The sequence below is a fragment of the Quercus suber genome, unplaced genomic scaffold, assembly GCF_002906115.3.
Source record: "Quercus suber isolate HL8 unplaced genomic scaffold, Cork oak 2.0 scaffold_82, whole genome shotgun sequence".
Lineage (NCBI taxonomy): Eukaryota > Viridiplantae > Streptophyta > Magnoliopsida > Fagales > Fagaceae > Quercus > Quercus suber.
In genome coordinates this window covers 1,730,802-1,755,942 of record NW_027069547.1, presented here as the reverse complement: position 1 = coordinate 1,755,942, position 25,141 = coordinate 1,730,802, and the positions used below count along the sequence as shown (strand labels likewise).

The window sequence follows — 25,141 nt, the reverse complement described above, 5'->3', positions numbered from 1 at the left end:
TGTTGTGGTTGATCTAGATATAAATTGAAATATGTGAGATTTTGGTTTAAGCAATGGTATGACAAGGAGAAGGCTGATGAGTTAGGATTGAGATTAGGGAAGTTTTAAATAGATTGTACAATCACTATAATGGAGCAATGGGGACCCCATGTGGTGCTAGTGCTAGTGGGACTAGTGAGTTTGGTAGTAGTGATGTTGCTGCCAAGTCCTCCATGCTAAGTAGCTTTGGTAGTGCAGAAGAGAGGATGAAGAGGTATAATAGTATTTACAAACAGCACTTAGCAGATGAGGATAGTGTAGAATGCAAATCTGAATTGGATCAATACTTGTTAGAAGCTAGTGTAGATCCGGAGACGGAAGGCTTTGATATTCTTGATTGGTGGAGGGTGAATTCTTCAAGATATAGGATCCTTTCTCAACTTGCGCGTGATGTTTTGGCAATTCCCGTCTCTACTGTTGCATCAGAATCTGCATTTAGCACAGGGGTCGTGTTTTAGATCCTTTCCGTAGCTCATTGTCTCCCAATACTGTTGAAGCTTTGATTTGTACACAAAATTGGTTGAGGTCCAAGAATTCAACTGAACCAATTAACCTTCGAGAGGCAATGGATGAAGTGGAAAACTATGAACTTGAATCGGGTAATGTGCTTATGTTCTTTTCTAATTTTTTTTCCTGCTTTTGTTATTTATAAATTCTCTTGTATTTATTTATTTATTTGTGAGTTATTATTTATATACAATTTTTTTGTTTTTTTTCCCCTTTTAGAGCTTGCACCAAACCCACTGTGGGTACAGATTCTGTACTAGACTGATTTGGAAGGTGGGCTGTTTTTTGGACTTAGCTACCTAAGGTAACTTAAAAATTTTATGTAATTTGCTTATGTTTGTTGGCTGCTGTTTGTAATGGTGTTAATTGTCATGTATTGCTTTCTATTTTTTACTTATCATTATTTTTTGGGGATTGACATTGTAGGGATGGAGTTTTTTGTAAATGATGACTTGGAGTTGTTGGCTGGCTGATTGCAGAACTTTTTTGTGGTTGAATTGCTGACTTTATCATGGAGATGACCAAATTAGGAGTGTTTGGGCTGCTGCTGGCTTGGTGCTTCTTTGCCCTTTGCTTTATTTTTGTTTATTAGATGCACATGTGACAACACAAAGCACTGAATGAACACACTATTAGTCTTAGTAGACTAGACTGCCTCCATTTTTTGTGAAAAATATGTAATTGTGTAGTGTACCAATTGTATATTTTGGTCCAACATCCATTATGTATATTTGTATAGTGCTTCTCAAGCACTACTTGACTATTTTGTAGTGCTGCACAACTACTCCTCTTTGGGCTGTGCTACTGCTTATATTTGTAATTTGATGTGATTACTATAATAGAAATATTAATGTTAATGTTGCTGCCAGGTTGGAATTCTCTTGTTATGGTTGATGAGACTTGATATTTTATAATTGTGTGTTTGATTTGGAATTTTGTGACAAGTTTAGATTTATTAATGTGTTAATGTATTTAATAAATACATGTTTAATTTGACAGGTTGAATTTAAGTTGTATTATAGTTGAGTTTTGATATTTTATAATTGTGTATTTGTTTTGGAATGTTAGGAGTTTGGTGAGATGTTTGGAGTTTTCTTGTGGTTAAAACTTGATAAAGAAAGGATTAGTTAAAAAGAAGTCAGTTAAAAAGAAGTTATGGGCTCAAAATGCTATTTTTTAAAGGCTTAAAAGCCCAAAGCTTAGAACAGGAATTTTTTAAAATTCAGCACATATAACCGAACGAACCGCACCGAACCACTAAAATTAACCGCACTTTGTGTAGACCGGTTTTTATCTTCCAAAAGTGAGGTGCGGTTAAGCATAGGGTGAAACCGCACCCTATAGGTGTGGTGCAAAAAACCTCTTCAAAACCGACCGAACCGAACCGTGTACACCCCTATTTGAGAGATAGTATTTACGGTTCATAAACGATGTATGCACTATTCATGCACTGTGTATATACTGGTCACGCATTAAAAAATATTAAAAATGGGTCCCACAGTATTATTTATACATTTTAAAATTATTTTGTTACAGTGTTTTCAGTAACAATCAGTTTTCAGCAACAATAAGTTGTATCCAAACAGACCCTATACTTGTAAAATGGATAGATTACTTTCTCTGTAACAAAAGGTTTGCACTTCCATTCTAGAACCTAGGTCTAAAACTGCGGCCTTTTCACCCAGGCCATACAGCTCCTCCACTCACCCCACTCTAGCAAAAATACCTCCCTAATCGAACCAGCTGCCAAGTTCTCTATCCATTCCAGTGCAGAGATCTCGCCGGACACAAGTTTGGTGTTGTTGGTGTTGGCAAGATAAAGAGACTGGATTCAAATTTGAGTTTTTAAATTTTTTTAAAACTAAAAATAAATTCAAAATTTGATATAACAAATAGAGAAATACTGCATCCAAGGTATGTTATGATCCTAGTGTCTCACATTGGTTAAATGTAAGTTTAACCATGTGTTTATAAGCTCTTGAGCACCCTCCCCTTGCAAGCCGGTTTTCAAGGGTGAGTTCTACTTTTGAGTTTGTAACCACAACACCTTCACAACAAATTGCATGACATAGGTTAAATTACTTGCTATTACTAATGGGCAAGAAGGTGATTTCAATGATGGATTCAAATTAAAAACATGTAACAACCTTCAAATTAGAATTTGTTGTGAAAATCTTGTGGACGTAACGTTTCACTAATAAATAACAATCATAATAAATATTTGTTAATAATTACCATAATTACATTAGCGACATTTTAGATGAATAATTATAAATAATTATAAAAATATGAATAATTATAAATAATAATAAAAAGATGAATAATTTTCCTTAGATTATACAACTATAAGATTCTCAAAAAATAAAAATAACAATAAAGATTAGCAACTATATCAGTTTAGATTAGTTTCTTCAACAATTAATTGCATAGCTATAGTATAAACCGTATTGTGCTACCATTTTGGTTAAGTTTTTCAACTAAATTCAAATTCATTGCTTAAATTTTTTAATTTAAAAAATAAAAAAGAATGAAATATTTTCAAATGCCAGTAAATTTTTTTTTAAAAGCCTAAATAAAAGTAAATATTGGTTGAGTGATCACTGATTCTGATGACCTTGTTTATAATTATTAGAAACAAGGGTGTTATTCGGAAAAAATAAAATTTAAAGTCCCATAGAATAAACAAAGCTTTTGTAACTTGTTTCTATTTCCCACTCAAAACCACACTCCCTCGCTCACTCACTCCCTCCCTTCACAACAACACATTTCACCATCTCATTTCCCGGCGTGTCCCTACATATACAAATCCATAGCCAAAACACCGTCTCACTCTCAGACACTAAAAACTCTCTCTCTCTCTCTCTCTCTCACACACACACACACACACACAGTTTTGAAAGATGTCATTGTCCTCGTCAATGGAGTCACTAATTAATCCCCCAACTCCATGAGATCTCTAGCACGAAATTTGGCAACTTCAACCTCAAATCCAGGATGACTTCCCCAATCTTCATCGACCTCCACCTCAACGTCTCTTTCCCTTATCTCCTCTCCAAAATCTCCCAAACCCTAATCTCCTCCCTCCCACCACTGCCTGTGACGTTGTCTACAAAGTCCCCTACACCGCACTCCCAATGGCCACTTGTGTTTCAATCTCTCACCAAGTCCCAATGCTCATGCGCTGCAAGGAAATCAAAGACTACAGCACCTCTAAATCCATCTAGGGCATTTTGTCAAGGACCAAACCTACTTGATCATTGAGGACCTTGTTACTAGCGGCACGTCAATTTTGGAAACCACTGCGCTGTTACGCTTCGCCTAGTTGGCGATTCGTGACGCGGTGGTGTTGATCGATCAAAAGCAAGGTGAAGGGAGAATTTGGAGGATATCAAATTTTACTTTTTTCATTGTTATCTCCATTTGAGTCATACTTTATCTTTATATTCGTTTCCTTAAAACGTATGGAATACCAATAGAGGATGATTGGATAGTATTTGACATAGAATCCTCGAGCACTAAAAGATGCACACACTCCTCAATTCTAGAAGAAGCATACGTAGCAACCTGAGCCTCCATTCATAGGACACTTGCAACTTAATCGAACATTCTCCATGCTGAAACAAGGAGCATGCTAATTGCAACAGTCCAAATTACACTCCTAATTTAAGCCTAAGAAATGAACATAGTGATAGCGTCTTTGATAACAAATATAACTTCTTCTTTTTTTTTAGAAGAAAACAATTAAAATAAAAGCTCCATGAACATAAACATAAACCTAAACATAACCAAGAATATATATGTTTTTGAATTATTTTCTACTAAGAAACATATGTAATTTCTTATTTAAATGTAAACATGAGATATACAAGATTATACTCACTAAGATCATGATACTTGTAAAATAATATTGTTGTTATTATTATTATTATTATTATTATATATTTTCTGGTTTATGCATATATTAACTATTCTCCTATAGATCAAGAGGAATAAATCCAATAATTAATGATTCAACAATACCCCCTTTCATTTTTTAGTCAACCTCTCAATTACAGTAACTAGTTAAAGATTTCATCAAAATCAAACAAATTCAAAGTGTACATTTATTTAGCCTACAATATAAAAAGGTAGTATACTAAAGGCATAAACCTAGTACAAAACTCTGACTAAGTCTACTGTATATTGAAGAATCAGCTAAAAAAGGCTACCAAAGCGCCACGTTGCCTTATGGAGACGCATTCGCCATAGAAGAAATAATTATCATATCACATAATTTTGCGTAGTATTTTCAATCATTCAAATTTTACCTATTGTTCCAATTAGTGCGCCTATGAAATATGACAATACGATGTTTTGAAGAAAGATGTCCTTGTTTATAGGGAACTCAAAGAGTAAGTATGTGAAAGAACCAATCAGGTTTCCTAATTTAAAAAATATATATATATATTATGCAAGTGTGAGATTCTTCATTTTTTTGGAGGAAATATGAAAAATGAAAGGCATAGTATATAAATTGGTGTAAAAAACCTAATTAATAACAAATTGTTAGTTCTTTCTCCGTAATGCAAGTAACTCCTTCCTTCAATTTTTAATTCAAGCATTTAGAGAATTTGATGAAAGATGGTTATTTTGTTTGAAAATAGCATTTAATAAAAGCATTATGAACATGAACATAAACATAATCAAGAATATATATATATATATATAAGAATCTCACACTTATAGTTATTATTTGTCCTTATCTCATTGTCTTCTTTCTAGTTCTTTACTTGCTTATGCTTTACCAGTGGTAATGTGTTTCTCTTGGTACAATGTCAATAGAAGAATTATGTCTGATGCATCTGTATCCACTAGTTAGTGTGGATATAGATTTTCGCTATCCTGTGAGGGGTTTGATCCATTGTTTCATCTAAAACCAGATGAAATATTTATATTAATACTTTGTGGACCTATTTTTAGGAACTGGCATCTTATAATCAACAAGCTTGATGATTTAAAAAATACAATCATATATGAAAAAAATTAAGTCAATTTAGTTATAGAACTGTAATAAAACTCACACATATGATATTTTCCTATAGTTTTGCCTATATTGGGATGACATACTTGTGTCTTTGTCTTGTAGACCCATTGTTTATGTAAACAGTGCAGCTTTTAAGTATTGAGCTTGATAATTCAAAATGCTAATATGCTAAAGACAACTTTTAATATTGGTTTATAGTCTCCACCACATTAGGATGTGTTATCAAATGTTGATGGGAGGCTACACGTTTTCGTAGTATGTTATATGCCACATTTATCCATATAGTTCAGTTAATCCTTTCATTTACTAGAAAAATTGGGGTAGTAACTAATCATTAAATTTCTCTATTATTTCTAGGTCTTCAGTTGCTTTGATCAATACTTTTATCTACATTTTGAAGCTTTCCAGCTCGAGATGGCTCCTGTCTACATAGCATTCTTACGATTTATGGGTGATGATAATGAAGCAAAGAATTACAACTACAACCTAGAGGTTGGTGGAAATGGGAGGAAGATGACTTGGAATCATCCAACGCAACATGGCTCTTGAAGAGGAGAAAAATCACCTTCTTCATGATAATGAAATAAGAGATGACAGATCACTGTCCATATCATGGACGAGGACAAAAACATTAAATGAGATTCTCATAAATGATACAAGTGTCAGGTAACACTCTAGACAACCAAAAGCGTAACTAGCAAACCAACAGGCAAAAGATCATTGAAATCTATAACGCCCTAGCATTTATGACCAACGAATCCAAAACCATTAAGATCAGCAATTACTCTCATCCTAAAGGGAAAAACCTATAAAAAGGCACAAAGAATCAGAGAAAAAGGTACGCAAACATACACACATAAACTTACTAGCCAAATAGTGATTCTCCAAATAATTGAGCTTTGATCTTACTAACTAGCCCATCGAAGACTCTTTGGGACACACCAAACCAGTGTACTCCAAAGTTATTTATTCTCTTTTACAATTTTACACAGTCGCTGACTTGACACCGTCCATCCGTATTGATGAGGAGTTCAACTGATGACGATTTTCTACATCATCAGTTCTCTGATCTTCTCTGAGAGAGACTGGAAGGAATTGAAGCTTAGAATGACTGGAAGGATTTGGAAAGAGCGATGATAAATAATTTCTTCATTTATCTTCTTTCCTGTTATATTCAACCTTATAATAAGTGGATTTGTCCTTCTATGTTTCGAGTCTTCTGGTCATGTATTTTTAGGAATGTAGGACGCAAATTCTCTTTGCTTGTCTGTGGATTGAATACATGAGTGGGAAGGCATACTTCTTATCTATAATTATGATATTTATCTATTTGTAGACAAATTAATAGTCTACTGCTGGTAGTATTTTCTTTGGTGTTCTTGCACGGATGATTATCTCAGTTTTGGGACAGCTTTGATGCACAAGCAATTAAATTGTGTTATCATAGAAATTAGGGTAAATTGCAAATTACACCCTAAAGTTTGGGAGTGTTTGAATTTTGCACCATAAAGTTTTAGAATTTAGAATTCACTCCTAAAGTTTTGGGAGAATTCAAACACCCCAAAAACCAAGTACAGACCTAGGTGGGGGCCCAAGGAAGCCGGGTCCCCCTGGGTCCAAATTTTTTTTTTTTTTTTATAGTTATTATATATTTTAATTTTGTAGTTGGACATCCTTCCCCTCAATAAGCCTAACTAACATCATCCAAATAGCAACTATCCAACCCAAAAACTTAACAAAAACTATAAAAACATTCACAACGATGATTGTATTTTAGCAACCAAAAAAAAAAAAAAAAATTACTACCAAAAAAATCATGTGTTATTGGAGAAGCTAAAGCTAATTTTTTTTTTCCAACTACAGTAAACTGGTACAGATACTAATTGGTTGTTGCAAGTTGTTAAAAATTAAATACAATATTTTATTAAGATTATATCTCTTCCTTCAATTAAAAAACTCAAATTCTCTCTCTTCCGTTATTATTTTAATGAGTTGTTTATATCATTTTAAATGAAGTGTAAAAAAAAAAGAAAAAAAAAGAACATTTGATATTGGGTGTATTGTAAAGTGAGATTGTAAAATAGATAAAGTAGTTTTTTGAGGTGCTAAAAGCTCAAATTTTTAGCACCACTACTATGAATGCTCTAATTTCAATGAAAAAAATCCTACCCAGCCTAGTATTTAATAAAAAAAAATTGTTTTTATAGGTAAATGATTGCATCTTAATGTATTTAAAAACAATAATTTTGTGCATTTTTAATTTTTTAATACTATGGATTCGTTTGGATACAGCTAAAAACTGAAAACACTGTAGCAAAATAATTTTTAAATGTGTGAATAGTGCTGTAGGACCCATTTTTAATGGAAAAAAAGTTGCTGAAAATGTAATTTGTGGGACCTGTGAACAGTGCACGAGTGCACTGTTCACTGCTGACTTAGTCAAATGTTGCGGTTGAAAAAAAAAAAAAGAAAAAAAAAAGAAAGGCAAAACGCAAAAAGAGGAAACGTAGATGTGCAAACACGCAATCCAAACGGCACCTATATGGATACTTATTTGGAGTTTTTTTTTCTTTATACCCCGACCCCCACTAGCTTAAAATCTTGGATCCGTCCCTGCCAAAAACTTTGAAATATAAAATCTAAAAACCTCCAAACTTTAGAGAGTAAAACCCAAACAGTCCTAAATTTAGGGATAAAATCCAAATTCCAAAACATTGAGGTGTAAAATCCAAATACCCCAAAACTTTAGAGGTGTAATTTGTACAAATTAAATTGGGAATAATGTATTCTAGCTTTTGGAGATAGAACATGTAAAAAAAGAATAAATAAAATAAGATAATATAGAGGATAAAGCAGGTGCAAAGAGAAACAAGAGTTGATCATGTATATTTGATATATTCTTCTATTTCTGCTATATTCTAGATTAATATATATTGCAAAATTTGCATCACACGATACTTGAGAAGAGGCAATTTGATCTTTTCACACGATATTATACTTTTCCATCTAAGTTAATGGAAACTTAACGTTGGGGAGCAAAGTGTAATAAGGGTCATAGTTTAGGGTGCAAAATATGCATTTGAAAAGTTTAGGTGCAAAGTGTAAATTAGGGTGATGGTAAAGTGTAATTCTTCCAAGAAAGGGAGATGGGAGATTTGAGCTCTTGATGTTTCCGTTGCAAACACTTGTAATAACTAATAATAATAATTGATGCAAATAAAGAACAAGATACTACCATATGGCATGTATCTTGAGATTTTTTCTATTTAGGCTATTACCTCAATAAAATTTGCATATATATCAAAGTATAAGTTCATTGAATTTACATGATTATTTTTATAATTTTATAGAAGAAACTATTTTTATTTAAGAATAATAATAATTGATTTAGAATATGACATTTTTGCTCATACTTAGTTTCTTTGACAATGTGTGACACAAAAGCCATAAAAATTTAAATATTTGTGAACTCACTAATGTTAATCTTATCCATTTAAATTCCTAAACTTATTTTAGTGATATTTCACACACACGCACACACACACACGGGGGGAATCCAAAAGAAGAACCTCTGCTAGACTAGGCCCGAGGAGTATGCAAGCCCAACCGAATCACCTTGGTCTATGTAATTCGAGATTACTCAGAAGAGGAGCTCAATATCCATGTTTGGATATTCCAAGAAGAACTTCGAACTTGTGTCACCTGAATAGGATGAGACAAAGTCCACATCAAGCTTGAGAGCAGGAGCTGGGGAGACAACAATGACAAGTGTGGATAAAAGAAAGGTGGTTAGGGGGGGGGGGGGAAGGTTTCTCATGGAAGCATCCATCACCTCTGCATTGAATACACTGCAACAATCATGTTAATCGCATTAATGGCTGAATGGCACCTGAATAGTGTCAAGACAAACTATAGTCACTTAGCACTTCCTCTAAAGGTGTATGGGACAAATATCTAGTGGGAAATTAACCAACCTCCATGTGGAGAATCAAGACGAAAAGAAAACATTATAAAAGGGGAAGAATCCCAATGAACAGGGATTGAAAAGGCTAGAAACTAGAGCGAGGGAGGTCATACTTAAGCTGGTAATACTCCAAGTGTAATAAGGCTCTCGGCTGACTGATGAAACATTAATATACTTGTTTACACTTATCTGGACTCTTTCAATTTATTTTTCTCTATCTAGACCTATTTTCTTGATTTTGAACTATTAGATAAGAGGCTTAAGTGTTGGTTTGCATTCCTATCTTTAAAAATTAATTGTATTGGGCACACAACCCAGCCCAACTTCCATTTGGGCTTTGGTCTTTTTGCCTCATACAATATATATATATATATATATAACCAACATTATAGTATTTATTCTATATAATTAAGAAAATTACTAATAGGATAAATACATTATTTTGTTATATTAATTATTGTAAATGATACATTAATTATTTAAATATAATGAAATTTTGATGTCATTTTTCTAATATTTATATGAGAAACAATTGATTTGAAATATGATAGTCTTACTCATTTTTAATTACTTTTGCAACAATTGAAACAAATAAGAAGAATGTATAAAAATTTGAATGATATTTGTTTTTTTTTTATAATCAAAGCAATATTTGCATTCTTTTTTTTTTTTTTTTCGTTGAGAAAAGCAATATTGCATTCTTTTTTTTTTGTTGAGAAAAGTAATATTTGCATTCTTGGGTAAACATGAAATATGTCTGTTTATATCAATCACTATATTATGTAATTTTCAAATTTATAAAACACATATGATATGATCAAATCACTACACCAGCCTTATTGTCATTCTATTTTTTTTATTATAAAATATAACACTAAATAATATAATTTTTAACAAGGAAAATTATTGTAATATTAGAAAAAACTAATAACAAAATGCACAAAACATAGCATAAAAACCTGATTGTTTTGCCATCCCCACCCATACCCATTAAGGGAACGACACATATATATCACATTAACACTTGTATCATCTAATTGGAATTTCTTAAATGTCGCTTCTTTATCATATACTCTATACCCAACACAATATATTTTTCGGGATAAGAAATTGTCAATGGTCATGATGGTACTCCATCGGCAACTTTTTATAGATGGAGGAAATCCTTTTGTTTTGTAATAGATTCTAACTTGTCTATAATCCTTTTTAGTTTCAATATTTTCAATCTGTCAAAAATATTAACAAAAGTAGAGATAAAACACATTATCTTATCAGTGGATTCAACTTAGAATTTGAAGCTTTCGGTTAGCCTTAACCAATTCTCAGTGTGTTACAAAAGAGGATTATTTTCTTTTTCCCTAGATTCAATTTCTAAGTCCGAGACATAATTGCAAAGCAAAGGTGGGGTACGTACCTTTCTGTTACGTGCCTAGTTTTAATTTAATTTTTTTAGTTAAGATTTTATTTAGAGTGGGTTATTAGATAATGATAGGATAAATTGTTAGCTTTGCATTTGAATAAATCTTATCTACTTGTAGTAGATAAAGATTAGGCTTTATCTCGTAAAGTCATCTATTTATATGGCTTGATGTTGATTAATAAAGGGTCACTGAAAAATATTATTATTGAATGAATATTCACTTTGGAGGTCTAGACTCCCTCGTAGTAGTCTATTTATCAATTAGGAGGTCTTGGTTCCCTTGAAGCAACCAACCAACTCAGTTGGATCAATTGGGTTTGTAACAATTGGTATCAGAGCCAAGCATGAAGAAACAATTGTTAGAATGCGTGAAGGAACAATTGTTAGAATGCATGGATAAACTAAAAGAGATACAATCTCTAGCAGTTGATCAAATTAAAAGTATCAAGAAAATGCAAGTGATATGCAAATCCTTGCATTTGGCTAGATATGAACAAGAGATACCAATTAAAGAGGGTGGTGGGCAAGGCGCAACCAAAGAGAGGAATTTGGCTCTCTATGAAGAAGAGAAGCTAACTAAGGAAAGTAATGGGCAATGCAAACTTGAAGATAAGAAGGCTATTGTAGCTCCACAAAATCAAATCATTCCACCTTCACACAATTCAAGCATGCAACAACTTTTAAATCGGATTGAAGATAATTTTGCAGTACCAAAAAGCTTACCGCAGGTGCCTAGTCATAAGATCCTTGCAAACCCAAGAAGTGATCAAGTATGTGAGATGCAACTTGGAAAGATTGAGCTCATATGCAACAATAATTTTTAGATTAAGCCCTTGAGGACAAGGCTAGGGCTGATTTCAAGGGAGGAGGAATGTTACGTGCCTAGTTTTTATTAATTTTTTTAGTTAATATTTTATTAAGAGTTGGGTTATTAGATAATGAAAGGATAAATTGTTAGCTTTGTTATTAGATTTTATTTAATTTTCTTGAGTTTGTTGGTTCAAGGGAACCAAGACCTCCTAATTGATAAATAGACTACTTCGAGGGAGTCTAGACCTCTAAAGTAAATATTCACTCAATAATGATATTTTTCAGTCCCCCTTTATTAATCAACATCAAGCCATATAAATAGACGGCTTTACAAGATAAAGCTGACATTTAAATTCAAAAGAAACCTAATCTTTATCTACTACAAGTAGATAAGATATATTCAAATACTAAGCTAACAATTTATCCTATCATTATCTAATAAACCAACTCTTAATAAAATCTTAAATAAAAAAATTAAATAAAAACTAGGCATGTAACATTCCTCCTCCCTTGAAATCAGCCCTTGTCCTCAAGGGCTTAATCTGAAAATTATTGTTGCATATGAGCTCAATCTTTCCAAGTTGCATCTCACATACTTGATCACTTCTTGGGCTTGAAAGGATCTTATGATTAGGCACCCGTGGTAAGCTTTTTGGTACTGCAAAACTATCTTTAACCCGATTTAAAGTTGTTGCATGCTTGAATTGTGTGAAGGTGGAATGATTTGATTTTGTGGAGCTACAATGGCCTTCTTATCTTCAAGCTTGCATTGCCCATTACTTTCCTTAGTTAGCTTCTCTTCTTCATAGAGAGCCAAATTCCTCTCTTTGGTTGCGCCTTGCCCACCACCCTCTTTAATTGGTATCTCTTGTTCATATCTAGCCAAACGCAAGGATTTGCATATCACTTGCATTTTCTTGATACTTTTCATTTGATCAATTGCTAGAGATTGTATCTCTTTCAGTTTATCCATGAATTCTAACAATTGTTTTTTTAAATGTCAGCTTTATCTTGTAAAGTCATCTATTATATGGCTTAATGTTGATTAATAAAGGGTCACTGAAAAATATTATTATTTAGTGAATATTTACTTTGGAGGTTTAGACTCTCTCGAAGTAGTCTATTTATCAATTAGGAGGTTTTGGTTCTCTTGAAGCAACCAACCAACTCAATTGGATCAATTGGGTTTGTAACACTTTCTTGTCCAAAGAAAGAGAAAGGTAGTGTTCACTTGAGAAAAGAAGCTTAATTAAAGTAGATGCTAGTGGATGCCATAACCACTATGCCCCTTCAGCTCACTGTACTTTAAAGTAACCCAAAAAGAAAAAGAAACCGTTGTTGCCTTTATCATAGCGATTTTTTAAAATTTAATTTGAAAATTTATAATCTATAACAATACATTTAAAACTGAAGCTTCTTTTTTGTTTTCATATTAAAAAAAAAAAGTGGTGGAGTTCATAATATTATGCAACACAATTTTTTTTTTTAATTTTATATATATATATATATATAAGATAGAAATTCTATGCTAGCTTAATCCAAGTGTATATATGTGAAGCTCCCTCCTAAAAACTTGAACTCCAATCATTGCCCCTCACACCTCACAAGCACTTAGTACACGTTTGGTACACTGTAATGATTATTATATGAGAATAGGAATAAGTATTACAAGGAATATATTAAGTTGAAATGTAATAAGTATTACTATTCATTAGTTGGTGACCATTTAGGAATAGAATCCTGAATATGCATCCATAATTTAGTAAAGTATAAAAAGAATGTGTAATTAAATCAATTTTTAGTCAAATTTCCTAAAATACACTTATTTTAGAGTGTTCAAAATAGAGCTAATAATTAACAAGAAGGAAATTTATTTTCTTTCCTTTTGAAGATGTGGCAACTAATGGCTATTTAGGAAATTTTTAAAAAAAATTATTATAGAAGGTGAAGGAATAGATATTCAGTACTTTTGATAAGAATAATTATTCCTCATTTTAAAGAATAGCTATTCATAAAGAATAACTATTCATTGTAATAAAATTATAACCAAACAACCGAATAGTTATGCCATAGGAATATCTATTACATTACAATGTCCATTACAGTCTACCAAACGTGTCTTTAGTGGAGTGGCCATCGCACAAAGGGTATGCAGTCATCAACACAAGTTTTTGAAATTTCACAATTTTACACATTTTTCCTTTAAACCCTTCATAAGAATCTTATTGCATCATATTTTCTTTAAATAATAGAATATATAATTCCATATGCAATTACAATCATAATAAATACCTAATATTAGAATATATTTCCATATTTTTCTCCAAAAAAAAAAAGAATATATTTTCATATACAATTATAACTATAATAAATGTTTATTAATTACTACCATAATTAACAATTCTTATATTTAGAGAAAAAAAAATTATCATGTTAAAATTGTTTGTGCATTGCATGGGCTACCGTCTAATTTACTTTTGTTTTGAAAACAATGAATAAATTATTGTTGGTTCTAGTTAGCTCAATTGGTAAAGTCTCTGATGGGTTATAATAGATTTGGGGTTCAATCATTGACTACACCAAAAACTAATTGATATCTTGGTCTGATGATGAAGAGCTATTATCAAGAGCGAACGCCATAGGTTGAAACTCTCTAAAAAAAAATGAATAAATTTATTAAATAGGAAAAAGAAGGGTAACATTTATATATGCTTATATTTACTACTTTAGACATAGGGACTTAGGTTTTCCTTCTTCTTTTTTTGAGAATGAGGACTTTTTTTTTATAGAGATTTTAATATATGGTGTCTGCTCTTGATGATAACTCTTTATCATCAGACCAAGACACCAATCAATTTTTGGTGTAGGTAGGGATTGAATTTTAGATCTCTCATTCAACCATTAAAAACTTTACCAATTGAGATAAATGGAACCTACTTGAGAATGAGGAACTTAGGTTTTCCAATTACACTAGTTGCATTTATTTGTATGATACAATGTACATTTAAAATGAAAAATAAAAATAAATGCTACAATGTACTTATGTACACTAGCCCATTGTAAATGCTTCATACTTTAAGATATTGTCCTTAAGTATTAAAAAAAATAAAAGATATTTTCCTTAAGTATAGTGCATTAGATTATTCAGCTTTAAATTAAATTCTCCAACAAATAGCTTCATAGTTGTAATACAACACAACCATGTGCTATATATCAAGTTTTTCAATTAAATTTAGATAAATAACTTAAATTTATAATGGAATTCCTTCTTATTAAACTTTCATAAGAATGAGTGGTGGATTCCATTACCTCAATTGGTAAAATTTGTTGAGATCAAACAAAAGATTTGGGGTTTGAACCCAACCTACAAAAAAAAAAAAAAATCAATTGATGTCTTAGCCTAATGATAAAGTGCAATCATTATAGAGCTGAATCCATAAGTTAAATTTCTATCATATACTTATTGAAAAATAATATATATAATTTTTCTTAATAAAATCCTTTTCAGGCTATTATTTTACTTTGTTTAAATAGAATTTTGAATTGGGTAAAAAAAAAAAAGAATAATGAATGGAATATTCTCAAATACAATTTTTGGTAGAGTGTTCACTTAAGGAATTCCACTATAAATTTATTATGTATTTGGTAGAGTGATATCGCTTCACCGATGACCTAGTTCATAATTATTAAAAAAAAAGGGTTTTAATTGGAAAAAACAAAATTAAAAGTCTTGTGAGAAGTCAACAAAGCTTTGTTTCAGTTTCCCACTCAATTGTCAAACCGCACTCCTTGCACAAATCTTTCATTTGTGGATGTGGTTGATCAAATAATGCAAAGAAAAAAATGACCCAAAGACTGCAATATTTTTCACAACCAGCTAGATAATATGGAATAAGCGGAATGAGGCTCGCTACGGTACTCCACGTCTTCATCCCCCTTCTAGCCATGTTTGCTGCCGCCCATGCTTTGTAATATTTTGAAACTAATTATGGAAGCTTGTCTTGAGTATTTGTAAGATTGTCTTGTTTTTCTTAGGCATTCCTTGATGTAAATTTGTATATAGTTGCTGCATTTTTTATTAGGTGAAGAGAAAGCTCTGTAGTGAGTACAATCTTAGCATGGTTGATCTATGATACTGCCTTGCTTGTGTATAGACTTATAACTTTCTTTAAATAAAATTCTGTTGTTTATTCTAAAAAAAAAATGTCAACGTTTTGTAATGAGCTTTTTATCGAAGAACTGTTTATGAACAACTTTGTTTATTTACAACCCTAACAAGGATGGATGTAATATTTTTGCTGAAATTCTTTTCAATCTATTATTTTATTTCTTCAAATGGAACAACAAAAATGAATGGAATATTCTCAAATAGAAGTAATGTTTTGGAAGAGGGAATGACTTTTTTATAATTATAAAAAAGCTAAATTGCAAACTACAGCCTTAAAATTTGGGGTATTTAGATTTTATACCTTGAAATTTCAAATTTTAGATTTTATCCCTTAAAATTTGCGGCATTTAATTTTACACCTCAAATTTTTTTATTTTATTTTTTGATAAGTTGATTCGGTTACTAATTGATGCAGGAGGAAAAATAGAATTGATTCTTCACATTTTACTGACAAGTTGATATATCACATGGTCAGAATATCACAATATCAATCTCTAGTGTCATTCTCCGACATATATATATCGCGTGGGGTTTAGCTTTGTGGCCCAAAGAAAAAGAAAGATAGTAGGCTTGTGTTTCGGCTTAAATCAAGTGCTAGTGGATGCCACAATCACTATGGCCTTCACTATTTTTCTTTTTCCTTTTTTTGTTTTTTCACTAACTAGCCAAAGGCCCAAGAAGGAAAAAGATATTGTTGTTGACTTTATTACGGCGAATATTTAATTGTAGGCATATAAGTAAATTTAATTTGAAAATCTATAATATATGAATAACTAAAGGAGTTGACATTTATTGGATGTCATGGTATTGTGTTTCATGAGGTTTTGAGGACTAACTATAGTACCACAACTGTAGGGCAGATAGCCTGTTATGTGGATAGTTGTCACAAAAATTGTGTGTTATTACTTTATGGTTGTAGAATGTTTAGCTTAGAAGACCTCATAAAATTTATACATTATTATTTTAATATGAATTTTTAATTGAATTTAAATTTTATTCTATATTTAAACTCTTTATTTGAATCTATAATTTCATATACGAATACAATTATAATAAATGGCTTAATATTAGAGATTCTAAAAAAAACGCATAATATTGGATATATATACTTTCATATACAATAACAATCATAATAAATATTTGTTAATAATTACCAGAATTACACTAACTGTATTTGTTTGTATGTTACAATGTGCACCACGTTTTTTAATGAAGTGTTACAATGTACTTATGTACATTAGAACATTGTAAATGTTTCATAGTTTTTTTTTTTTTTGAGAAAATAAATGTTTCATAGTTTAAGATAATAATTGTTAAAAAAAAACGATGAATAATTTTTCTTAGGTACATTAGATTGTGCAACTATATGCTTCTCCAAAAAAAACAAAAAGCAACTATACAACTATAGATTCTAAATTAATCAAAAAAAGATAAACATATATTTAGATTAGTTTCTTCAACAATTAATTGCATAGCTACAGTAATGAAACCGATTGTGACTACCATTATTTTAAGTTTTTCAACTAAATTCAAATTCATAATTTAAAAAAGTGGAATTTTTTTCTTATTAAACTTTGAATACGAATGGATAGATTATTTTTAATAAAAATCCTTTAAATTTTTTTTGATAAAAAAATTGAAGGAAATATTCTCAAATTCAAGTAAATATTAGTGGCAATTTTTATTTGCGTGTCGGGCTCGTGTCATGTCAACTTACGAGTTTTTGACTATCTATGTCAACATTAACTTAATACGTTTATTAAACACATCAAAATTCATCAACCCCAACACAGCTTATTTATTAAACAGGTCGGTTGTATCGACCCGTTTATCTATTTTATCAGCGAAAAAAATACAAATTTTAGTATTAACCAAATTGATTTAAACTTTAAAAACCAAAAAAAAAATTTTTTTTATATAAAATTCAGAACTAACAAGTAACTGTATTACAATTAATTATTCAAAATAAAAGCATATCTCAATATCACAAATGTGGGGCATTTTTTACTTCAAAGGAAACTCATGAGTACTCCTTTTATGCAAATTTTTGCTTTTGTCTCACATTGGAAGGTTTCCTTTCTCATAGCACCTTATAAGGCATGAACCAATGACATTAGAGTACCACTAGTTTGGTTAATTATTCAAAACAAAAGCATATCTCAATATCACAAATGTGTAAATCAAACTAGTGGTACTCTAATGCCATTGGTTCATGCCTAATAAGGTGCTATGAGGAAGGAAACCCTTCCAATGTGGGACAAAAACAAAAATTGCCATTGGTTCATGCCTTATAAGGTGCTATGAGGAAGGAAACCTTCCAATGTTGGACAAAAGCAAAAATTTGCATAAAAGGAGTACTCATGAGTTTCCTTTGAAACAAAAAATGCCCCCAACCAAACTAGTGGTACTCTAATGCCATTGATTCATGCCTTATAAGATGCTATGAGGAAAAAAAACCCTTCCAATGTGGGGCAAAAACAAAATTTGCATAAAAGGAGTACTCATGAGTTTCCTTTGAAGCAAAAAATGCCCCCAACCAAACTAGTGGTACTCTAATGCCATTGATTCATGCCTATAAGATGCTATGAGGAAGAAAACCCTTCCAATGTGGGGCAAAAACAAAATTTGCATAAAAGGAGTACTCATGAGTTTCCTTTGAAGCAAAAAATGCCCCTACAACAAATAAACAATCACAATATGTCAAAGAAAATAAGCAACAACAAGTTATCAACTAATAAGTTTATATACCTAGGATTTAAACAGGTTGTGGGGATTTGATGCCATGTTTATATCCATGGTAATGTCAATTGATTAATAATGTAAATAATTGTCTCACATTGTTTAAGAGAGTGTGTTGTGTGTAATATAACTTGCTTCATCTTCTCTTAAAAGTTACTATGGTTTTTGAGTGAGTTGTGGTGTGCCTTTGTGTTAGAAACCCTTTCCCTCTCCTTTGTGTGTGTGTATTTGTTTCTTCAAAAAAAAAAAAAAAAAAACTGTAAGCAATTGGGATTGGGCATAGGCCTTAATATCTTTTAACAATTACCATCCTAAATCATCATTTTTGGCTGCAGCAACAGAGCAAACTATCTTTTGTTTGAGTCGTGGAGATGAAAGGATCCAAGCTTAAAAACTGAAATCAGAAAAGAACTGTTAATTACATAATTGAATAATCAAGAAAAAATGTTTCATAAATTCTTGTGCAAGTAGCATTTGTAACGAAGCAAGGAAAATTTATACTATTTGACCTTTGATTCGGTTACTAATTTAGGAAAACTAGCAAGCGATTCTTCGCATTGTACCGACAGGTTAATTATCATAATATCAATTTCTAGTGTCATTCTCCGACATAAATAATCGCCAAGCAAAGGTGGGGAGTCAGCTTTGTGGCCCAAAGAAAAAGAAAGATAGTTGGCTTGTGTTTCGGATGCCATAATCGCTATGGCCTTCGCTATTTTCTTTTTCTTTTTCTTCTCTTCACTAATTAACCAACGGCCAAAAAGGAAAAAGATATTGTTGTTGACTTTATTACAGTAAATATAAGTAAATTTAATTTGAAAGGGTCATGCTAACGAGTGCTTTTAGGGCACTTGTTAATAATCAATTTAAAGAAAGTTTTGATATCACTTTTATGAGAAATGAAAAAAGTTATCAAATATTAATTACTTTTTTTTCATTTCCCATAAAAACTTTCTTTAAATGGATTATTAACCAGTGTCCTAAGGGTACTCATTAGCATTTCCCATTTGAAAATCTATAAATATATGCAAAACCAAAGGCGACGATGATGTCATGGTTTGTGTGTTAAATGAGGTTTTAAGGAGTAACTTTAGTACAACAATTATTTATGTGGGAGAGTGTGAAGGGCATTTATCTCTTTCACATAAATCTTTCTTTTTTTTCACTACTCATAGCCTGTTAAATCGGAGAAATTATTAGATCCATCAGGAGGATTGGTGACGTGTTCCTCCCAACCAACGAGACAACGTCATCTATGCAAATGTGTAAGTGAGCTTCCTAATCAATGTAAGGAATAAAAAAATAAAAAATTTACCAAGTGATGTCATATTTGCTTAAATAACAAAATTTTATTGGTTAGGAGGTCAAGAAAAACTACGTCATTAGTTCTTTTGATGAACTTAATAATTTCTCATTAAATAGATAGTTGTGACAAAAATTGTGTGTTACTTGGTGGTCGTAGAATTCTTAGCTTTTAAGACCTTATAAAATTTACACATTATATTTTAATATGGATTTTTAATTAAATTTAAATTATATTCTATTTTAAACTGTTCGTTTGAATCTGTAATTCCATATATGAATACAATTATAATAAACGGCTTAATATTAGAGATTCTAAAAAAACGCATAATATTAGATTATATATACTTTCTATAAAATAAATATTTGTTAATAATTACCATAATTACACCAACTGCATATTTTTTTAATTGTATGTTACAATGTACACCACCTTTTTTTAATGAAATGTTACAGTGTACTTATTATGTCCACTAGCACATTGTAGATGTTCATAGTGTAAGCTGAACAATTGTAGAGTAATACTGTAATCACAAATTATTTTTACAATATGTTTAAAATGGTTGATATGTCCAACTCTTATTGATTTTATTTGACTCACCATTAATATTAATTTTTTCATTACCAATTTTTTTTTTTTTTTTTTTTTTTTTTTTTTTTTTTTTTTTTTTTGTGTGTGTGTGTGTGTGTGTGTGTGGAAATTGTTACAATATGTTGCTTACCATGCCACTTGAACCTTTCCACCCTAGACCCTTGAACATTTTGTGTATTAAAATATATCAATTAAGTTACAAGACTCTTGACTCCAAGTGATTCATATATATCCCAAAAGAAGGCTATGGTAGAAAATATTTAGACCATGCATATAATAAAATTTTTATTTGCACTGAAAAAAGTAACTCACCATTATTTTTCAAGTTGATACCAGGGAAGGCAATGATAGAAAATATTTGCTTGTAAAATACTGGATAGAATTTGAATAAGAATATGGAGAAGCATATCTCTATATTTATAATCGACATGTTCATGCATTGTTCAAGTCTCAGTTTTCCAAATTTCCATTTCCTATATTTATCTTATGTTGTCATCCTATGTGTTCCAAATCGTTTATTCTTACATTGTTAGAATGGACGGCAGAGATTTGAGTTTCACAGGAGTCGTCCCTATGTTGTCATTCAATGCACTCTACCCGTTGATAATTCTAACGCGTCAGGATGAACGGCAGAGATTGATTTTGGGCACCTTTCGTTCTTTGACCATTCTAGTTGGGACTATACTAATTCTACAAATTAAGTCAGACAAACATGTAAAATACTATCACTACAATTCAATATAATTTGCTGTCGATGATTTCAAGTATATAGCAAGATTTTTTTATTATTTTTTATTAACCAAGTGCCACCAATTTTTTTTTTTTTTTTTAATTGGAAGTTCCACGAAATTAATTGTAAAGAATTTTTTAATATTGTGAGTGTATTTTCTCATATTGTCATTATAAACTTGGAGGAAGCAATGCTGGATGCCAATTTTTAAATTTCTTTGGCCAAAAAAATACATTAGAGGTCCCTAAAATTTACATATTGTACACATTTGGTCTTCGATATTTTAAGTTTTATTGATCTCTGAAGTTTCAAAAGTGAGTGCAATGGGTCATTCTATTAATTTTCATTACTTAACTAGCCTATCAGTCTAATGGAGTTGGGATGTATTATTTTGTTGTCTACATGGCAACTTTTTATATTAAGAATTACCCCAACTTCAAACTTTATGATGACATATCAATATTATGTCCACTAATTTTCAGTTGAATACTCCTGAACATATGTTACAAACCCAATTGATCCAATTGAGTTTGTTGGTTGCTTCGAGGGAACCAAGACCTCCTAATTGATAAATAGACTACTTCGAGGGAGTCTAGACCTCCAAAGTGAATATTCACTCCACAATAATATTTTTCAGTCCCCTTTATTAATCAACATCAAGCCATATAAATAGATGGCTTTACAAGATAAAGCTGACATTTAAATTCAAAAGAAACCTAATCTTTATCTACTACAAGTAGATAAGATTTATTCAAATGCTAAGCTAACAATTTATCCTATCATTATCTAATAACCCAACTCTTAAATCATTCTATTTTTTTTTATTATAAAATATAACACTAAATAATATAATTTTTAACAAGGAAAATTATTGTAATATTAGAAAAAACTAATAACAAAATGCACAAAACATAGCATAAAAACCTGATTGTTTTGCCATCCCCACCCATACCCATTAAGGGAACGACACATATATATCACATTAACACTTGTATCATCTAATTGGAATTTCTTAAATGTCGCTTCTTTATCATATACTCTACCCAACACAATATATTTTTCGGGATAAGAAATTGTCAATGGTCATGATGGTACTCCATCGGCAACTTTTTATAGATGGAGGAAATCCTTTTGTTTTGTAATAGATTCTAACTTGTCTATAATCCTTTTTAGTTTCAATATTTTCAATCTGTCAAAAATATTAACAAAAGTAGAGATAAAACACATTATCTTATCAGTGGATTCAACTTAGAATTTGAAGCTTTCGGTTAGCCTTAACCAATTCTCAGTGTGTTACAAAAGAGGATTATTTTCTTTTTCCCTAGATTCAATTTCTAAGTCCGAGACATAATTGCAAAGCAAAGGTGGGGTACCTTTCTGTTACGTGCCTAGTTTTAATTTAATTTTTTTAGTTAAGATTTTATTTAGAGTTGGGTTATTAGATAATGATAGGATAATTTGTTAGCTTTGCATTTGAATAAATCTTATCTACTTGTAGTAGATAAAGATTAGGCTTTATCTCGTAAAGTCATCTATTTATATGGCTTGATGTTGATTAATAAAGGGTCACTGAAAAATATTATTATTGAATGAATATTCACTTTGGAGGTCTAGACTCCCTCGTAGTAGTCTATTTATCAATTAGGAGGTCTTGGTTCCCTTGAAGCAACCAACCAACTCAGTTGGATCAATTGGGTTTGTAACAATTGGTATCAGAGCCAAGCATGAAGAAACAATTGTTAGAATGCGTGAAGGAACAATTGTTAGAATGCATGGATAAACTAAAAGAGATACAATCTCTAGCAGTTGATCAAATGAAAAGTATCAAGAAAATGCAAGTGATATGCAAATCCTTGCATTTGGCTAGATATGAACAAGAGATACCAATTAAAGAGGGTGGTGGGCAAGGCGCAACCAAAGAGAGGAATTTGGCTCTCTATGAAGAAGAGAAGCTAACTAAGGAAAGTAATGGGCAATGCAAACTTGAAGATAAGAAGGCTATTGTAGCTCCACAAAATCAAATCATTCCACCTTCACACAATTCAAGCATGCAACAACTTTTAAATCGGATTGAAGATAATTTTGCAGTACCAAAAAGCTTACCGCAGGTGCCTAGTCATAAGATCCTTGCAAACCCAAGAAGTGATCAAGTATGTGAGATGCAACTTGGAAAGATTGAGCTCATATGCAACAATAATTTTTAGATTAAGCCCTTGAGGACAAGGCTAGGGCTGATTTCAAGGGAGGAGGAATGTTACATGCCTAGTTTTTATTAATTTTTTTAGTTAAGATTTTATTAAGAGTTGGGTTATTAGATAATGAAAGGATAAATTGTTAGCTTTGTTATTAGATTTTATTTAATTATCTTGAGTTTGTTGGTTCAAGGGAACCAAGACCTCCTAATTGATAAATAGACTACTTCGAGGGAGTCTAGACCTCTAAAGTAAATATTCACTCAATAATGATATTTTTCAGTCCCCCTTTATTAATCAACATCAAACCATATAAATAGACGGCTTTACAAGATAAAGCTGACATTTAAATTCAAAAGAAACCTAATCTTTATCTACTACAAGTAGATAAGATATATTCAAATACTAAGCTAACAATTTATCCTATCATTATCTAATAAACCAACTCTTAATAAAATCTTAAATAAAAAAATTAAATAAAAACTAGGCATGTAACATTCCTCCTCCCTTGAAATCAGCCCTTGTCCTCAAGGGCTTAATCTGAAAATTATTGTTGCATATGAGCTCAATCTTTCCAAGTTGCATCTCACATACTTGATCACTTCTTGGGCTTGAAAGGATCTTATGATTAGGCACCCGTGGTAAGCTTTTTGGTACTGCAAAACTATCTTTAACCCGATTTAAAAGTTGTTGCATGCTTGAATTGTGTGAAGGTGGAATGATTTGATTTTGTGGAGCTACAATGGCCTTCTTATCTTCAAGCTTGCATTGCCCATTACTTTCCTTAGTTAGCTTCTCTTCTTCATAGAGAGCCAAATTCCTCTCTTTGGTTGCGCCTTGCCCACCACCCTCTTTAATTGGTATCTCTTGTTCATATCTAGCCAAACGCAAGGATTTGCATATCACTTGCATTTTCTTGATACTTTTCATTTGATCAATTGCTAGAGATTGTATCTCTTTCAGTTTATCCATGAATTCTAACAATTGTTTTTTTAAATGTCAGCTTTATCTTGTAAAGTCATCTATTATATGGCTTAATGTTGATTAATAAAGGGTCACTGAAAAATATTATTATTTAGTGAATATTTACTTTGGAGGTTTAGACTCTCTCGAAGTAGTCTATTTATCAATTAGGAGGTTTTGGTTCTCTTGAAGCAACCAACCAACTCAATTGGATCAATTGGGTTTGTAACACTTTCTTGTCCAAAGAAAGAGAAAGGTAGTGTTCACTTGAGAAAAGAAGCTTAATTAAAGTAGATGCTAGTGGATGCCATAACCACTATGCCCCTTCAGCTCACTGTACTTTAAAGTAACCCAAAAAGGAAAAAGAAACCGTTGTTGCCTTTATCATAGCGATTTTTTAAAATTTAATTTGAAAATTTATAATCTATAACAATACATTTAAAACTGAAGCTTCTTTTTTGTTTTCATATTAAAAAAAAAAAGTGGTGGAGTTCATAATATTATGCAACACAATTTTTTTTTTATTGCCCCTCACACCTCACAAGCACTTAGTACACGTTTGGTACACTGTAATGATTATTATATGAGAATAGGAATAAGTATTACAAGGAATATATTAAGTTGAAATGTAATAAGTATTACTATTCATTAGTTGGTGACCATTTAGGAATAGAATCCTGAATATGCATCCA

The 25,141-nt window shown here is 31.3% G+C and overlaps 1 long non-coding RNA gene across 1 annotated transcript; it reads left to right on the top strand.

Moving 5' to 3' along the window:
- Positions 1-19: 19 nt before the first annotated feature.
- Positions 20-1,431, top strand: LOC136067688 (uncharacterized). The gene is made up of 3 exons (XR_010629118.1): positions 20-638; positions 766-850; positions 973-1,431. It is a non-coding gene; the product is annotated as an uncharacterized LOC136067688 (long non-coding RNA).
- Positions 1,432-25,141: the final 23,710 nt, after the last annotated feature.